This window comes from Condylura cristata, unplaced genomic scaffold (genome assembly GCF_000260355.1).
Source record: "Condylura cristata isolate star-nosed mole 26May11 unplaced genomic scaffold, ConCri1.0 scaffold00006, whole genome shotgun sequence".
Classification (NCBI taxonomy): domain Eukaryota; kingdom Metazoa; phylum Chordata; class Mammalia; order Eulipotyphla; family Talpidae; genus Condylura; species Condylura cristata.
This window is the reverse complement of record NW_004567107.1, coordinates 31,609,170-31,614,661: the sequence shown is the minus strand read 5'-3', so window position 1 is coordinate 31,614,661 and position 5,492 is coordinate 31,609,170.

The window sequence follows — 5,492 nt, the reverse complement described above, 5'->3', positions numbered from 1 at the left end:
GGTTTCCCATCACCAAATCACCCCTGTGCCACCACCATAGTCCCGAGATTCAGTATTCTTTAGATGAGAGAATCTATTATCATGTTTCCCTTTCCACTTAAGCTGTTGGCCAATGAAAATCCAAATGTAATAAGCAATTACAGTCAAAATTATATAACAAGTATCCAGTAGATTGCTCTACCTTTCCCCACTATATGATTTCTGATTGCTTTTTACATGCATCTTAATTGTTGTGTTACAGGTGTGTACATACAGGTGCTGTCATGTGTACATGTGTTTCTTGTAGCTTAGCCTTCCTTCAGTTCTATTTAGTATCTGTAGAGCATGAATAGTAAAGTTTCATTGATGCAGATATGTAAGTGAGACACTTGAACGTGCTGATCCATACTGAAACATTAAAAAATATATAGACAGGCCGGTGGAGCAGCGGGTTAAAGCACTGCACTGAGAAGCTAAAGCCACTTCCGCATGAGTTCGATTCCCGCCTGCCCCGGAGGAGACCACATGGCGTGGCAGACCTCTCCTGACCCGCTCGTTGCTCCCCTCAGCAGTGTACTTCGTCGATCTGCCTGTTCTGCTCCCCACTCTGTCTCTGGTGAAGCCTCTCACCGCCCCTGAGCCTCTGGCCTGTACCCCAGTTCTGTATGTACAAATAAATAAATCTTTAAAAAATATATATATATATATATAGACATATAAAGTGCTGTGTCCACAGTCTAGACCCCAGAGCCTTGTCTAATAACCAAGATTTGGGGATTTATACCAGCTTTTTGTACATACACTTCTCAGATTGGTAAGCTTTTATGCTACCTCTTTCTCTAAAACAGCTTTTGATGTTTATTTTAAATCATTTGCGCATATTAAAATATTCTAAGTTGTAAAAATGTGTATAATGTAGTGACTTCATATAATAACCCAGAATTGGCTTGGTGTTTCAACCTCTGCCAAGAACCTAGTGCTTATACTAATCCACAAGTGGATATTTTTATATTAGCTTCTTTTATGCCAACATTTCACTTCCTTAGTTTTAATTTCTCTCTCTCTTTTAAAAATTAGTTTAAATTGTTTCTGCTATATTTTATGTTTGGGAACGCTATGTTATGTCCACTCTGAAACAATGTGGGAAACAAAGAAATAAAACTGTGAAATAGGGTATTTGAAATCATGTTTGCACATTGAAATGTATGGTAAGAATTGAGCATCCTAGCTATTTCCCTAGACCTAGCTGCTGATCATGCCTGGAAGTCTGTATTTCTTGATATGAGCAATATATGATATATAGACATTATCTTTATCCTGGGTCATTGGCAGCTGCCATGTATTCTTAAATGGCAGAAAGGGCAAAGGAGCTCTCTAGGGTCTTATTTATGAGGGCACCTAATCTCAGTCACAAACTCATGACATAATAGCCTCCTAAATGCTCTACTTCCTAATGTGAAAGAATTGTCATTGATATTTTTATTGGAATAGAATTAAATCTGTCTATTGCTTTGGTAGGATGACCATTTTAATTATGTCGATTCTTCCTATCCATGAGCAGGGGATGCCTTTCCATTTCTTTGTGTCTTCTTGTATTTCTTTTATCAGTGTTTTATAGTTTTCTTTGTATACATCTTTTACCTCTTTTGTTAGGTTTATTCCCAAGCATTTGGAATTTTTTGTTTTGTTTCTATTGTAAAGGGGATCTTTTTTGTTTGTTTATTGCCAGTTCTTATGATTGGTTGTATGTGTATAAGAAGACTACTGACTTTTGTGTGTTGATTTTATATCCTGTAACCTTGCTAAACTGGTTAATTGTTTCGATTAGGTTTTCTGTAAAGTGTTTAAGGTTTTTCATGTATATTATCATGTCATCTGCAAATAAAGATAGTTGTACTTCTTCTTTCCCTAGTTGGATTTCTTGTATGTCTTTTTCCTGTCTTATTGCTCTGGGTAGGACTTCCAGTATTGTGTTGAAGAGCAGTGGTAATAGTGGACATCCATGTCTTGTTCCTGATCTTAAAGGAAAGGCTTTCAGCTTTTCTCCATTGAGGATAATATCGGCTGTGGGTTTGTCATATATGGCTTTTATCATGTTGAGGATATGCCTTCTATTCTGATGATTTTGAGGGCTTTAAACAAAAATTGATATTGAACTTTGTTGAATGCCTTCTCTGTATCTATTAATATGACTATATGGTTTTTATTTTTCTGTTGGTTGATGTGATGGATTATGTGATATGATGGATTATGTTAATTGATTTTTGGATGTTGAACCATCCTTGTGGCCCTGGAATAAAACCCACTTGGTTGTGGTCTATTATTCTTTTAATGCATTGTTAGATTCTGTTGGCTAAGATTTTATTGAAGATTTTTGCATCAGTGTTCATTAGGGAGATTGGTCTGAAGTTTTCTTTTTTGTATGTTGTCTTTGTTAGGTTTTGGTATCAGTGTGATGTTGGCTTCATAGAAAGTATTTGGTAGTTTTCTTTTTTTCTCAATCTTTTGAATGAGTTTGTACAGGATAGGCACTAGTTTGTTTCTGAACATTTAGTAAAATTCATTTGTAAATCCATCTGATCCTGGGATTTTATGTGTGTATTTCCTCTTATAACTGCTTTTAATGTGTCCCATAAGTTTTGTGAATGATCCATGTGGATTTTAGAAAAATGTGTACTCAGATTTTCAGATTTTTGGGAGTTCAGTGTTCTATAGATAACTGTTAAGCTCATGAGTTCTAGTTCCCTGTTTAGAGCTTTAGGGTCCTTGCTTATATTTTGTCTTGTTGATATACCTATTGTTGAGGGTGGCATGTTGAAGTCTCCTACTACGTATGCATTTTTCTGTAATACACATTTTCATAGATGACAGTAGTTTCCTGATATATTTTGGTGTTCCTTCATTTGGTGTGTATATGTTGAAGACATAAAATATGTTTTCTTGTTGTATTGTCCCCTTAATCATAATGTAGTAGCAATATATGGCTCTTTTAACCTTTTTCAATTTGAAGTCTATTTTATCTAATACAAGAATAGCTATTCCTGCCTGCATTTTTGGTCCATTTGCTTGTAGGGTTTTTTTCCATCCTTTTAATTTCAGACTATTTTTATCTTTTGTAGTTAGATGTGTTTCCTAGAGACAGAAGGTTGGGTTCTGTTTTTTAATCCAGCCTGCCACTCTGTGTCTATTTATTGCTGCGTTTAAACCATTTATATCTAGAGTTAATATTGATACATTCGCACCTATATTTACCATTTTGTTTTCCTTTTTTTTGTTGTTATTCCTTGTTTTTGTTCTGTTCTTGTTCATCCCTCTGTTGGTTTTGGCTTAAGGACGTCTCATAGTATTTTTTGGAGTGGAAGTTTAGTCGTGACAAAATTGTGGAGTTTCTGTTTGTCTGAGAATGTCTTTATTCTTTCTTCATAGAGAAAGGAGAGATTTGCAGGATAAAGTATTCTTGATTGGCATTTGATGGTATCAAGTTTGTTGAATATGTCCCCCCACTCTCTTCTTGTCCTTAGTGTTTCTTCAGAGAAGTCTGTTGTCAGCCTGATTGATTTCTGTGTCTTCGAGGGTGCTGATTTGTTCTTCTATTTCATCTATTCTGTTTTCATTGCTTTTCCTAGAATTCTTTATCTTCTCCAGTAACCTTTTAATCTCTTGCATTCCTTTTCTTTCATTTTTTTTTTTTTAAAGATTTATTTATTTGTACATACAGAACTGGGGTACAGGCCAGAGACTCAGGGGCAGTGAGACAGAGTGGGGAGCAGAACAGGCAGATCAACGAAGTACACTGCTGAGGGGAGCAGCGGGCGGGCCAGGAGAGGTCTGCCACGCCATGTGGTCTCCTCCGAGGCAGGCGGGAATCGAACTCATGCGGAAGTGGCTTTAGCTTCTCAGTGCAGTGCTTTAACCCGCTGCGCCACCAGGGAGGGCCTTTTTTCTTTCATTTTTTAAGGTCTCATTTTTTCATTTCTCCAGTTCATTGATTATTCATCTCATATCATTTTTCCTTTTCATCTTCTTTTTGTTTGTCATGATGAGTCTAAATTCTCTTTCTGATAAGCCGAACAGTTCTATATCTTTGTTGATTTCTGGTGACTGATCTTTTTGTGGTGAACTTTTCCCCTGTGGACTTTCTTAGCTATTTGTATTTTTTCTTGCCCCTTGCTGTTTGTTTCCCAATGCTTTCTATGCATTGAAAAAACAGTGTTGCTAATATTGGCTGGCATTTCTTCTGGGTGCTCCTTCTGGGAAGGCCAATGGCTGGTATTCAGACAGGGTCAAGGACTAATGCACCAATCCTACACAGGGGTGATGATGTTGTGAGTATGGTGTTGAGCTTGAGTGCTGTATCTGATGCCTCCCTCCCTCTGTCTTTCCACTATTTTAAGGGTGGTGGTGGTGATATCCCTAGCTTGTGACTGTGATGAGGGGATGCACATTCTTGTGGTTGATGGTGGACCCTCTGTTGCCTGATTTTGTTAGATGGGTTTTGCTCCTTTTTGGCAGTGGTCCCACTCCTGGCCTGGTTTCCAATTTGGATGAGGTACCATGGGCTACTAGTGGCAGATCTGCCATGGTTCAACTTCTAGTTATGACCAGGTGCTATGTGCTGCCTGTTACTACAAGGGATCCCTGCCTGTTCCAGTGAGCTTCAGCCAAACCCTGCCTCCCTTCCTGTTACTGGCCAGGAGCTGAGTGCAGGCCAAATTTCTCTGTTCAGGGAATATCCCCACCTGTTTCAGCACTTTCAGCCACACCGTGCCACACTTCCAGCTAGTAGCCAGGAGCTGAGTGCAGGCTGTCATGCCTCACCTGGTCCCCAAGGTCCTGGGGAGCAAAACAAGTGCAAATATCCCCTTTCAGGACACAGCTCCCCCTGTTTCAGCACCTTCAGCCATGCCTTGCTATTTTCTAGCTAATGGCAGGAGCTGAGCACAAGCTGTTGTGCCCCTCCTGCTGGTAAGGTCGTGGGTAGTAGAAATCAAAAATTGCTCCTCTCAGGGCAAAGCCCTAGCAGAGCACAGGGGAGTAAAAGTAGTAGGTGAGTCATTCATGACAGAGACCAACCTGTTTCAGCAGGGAAGGTGCCCCAAGTCCAGGGCTAACGTTGGTTGGTTGGGTGTTGTATGCTGCCTGTCACTCCCTGCCTGGCTTCCCCTTCAGGGAATGGCTGCTCAAGGTGGGAGCATTGCTACCCTGCTTCTGGCTGTGTCAGGGGGCCAGGTTTTCCCCTGGGCTGGGGCCGAACCCCTGCCCTGCCCCCAGTGGATGGTGAAAAGGCTGAGTCTGATCTGTCCTGTAGGTCTCACCTCCATGGAGCTATAGTAGTCCCACTCCCCTCCATGAAAATTAGCCTACTGACCTTTGTTTCTCCTGGGGTTTTCAGATGTCTCCTAGTTGCTTTCTGTTTTTGTCTCTTCTCTTCTCTTCTCTTCTCTTCTCTTCTCTTCTCTTCTCTTCTCTTCTCTTCTCTTCTCTTCTCTTCTCTTCTCTTCTCTTCTCTTCTC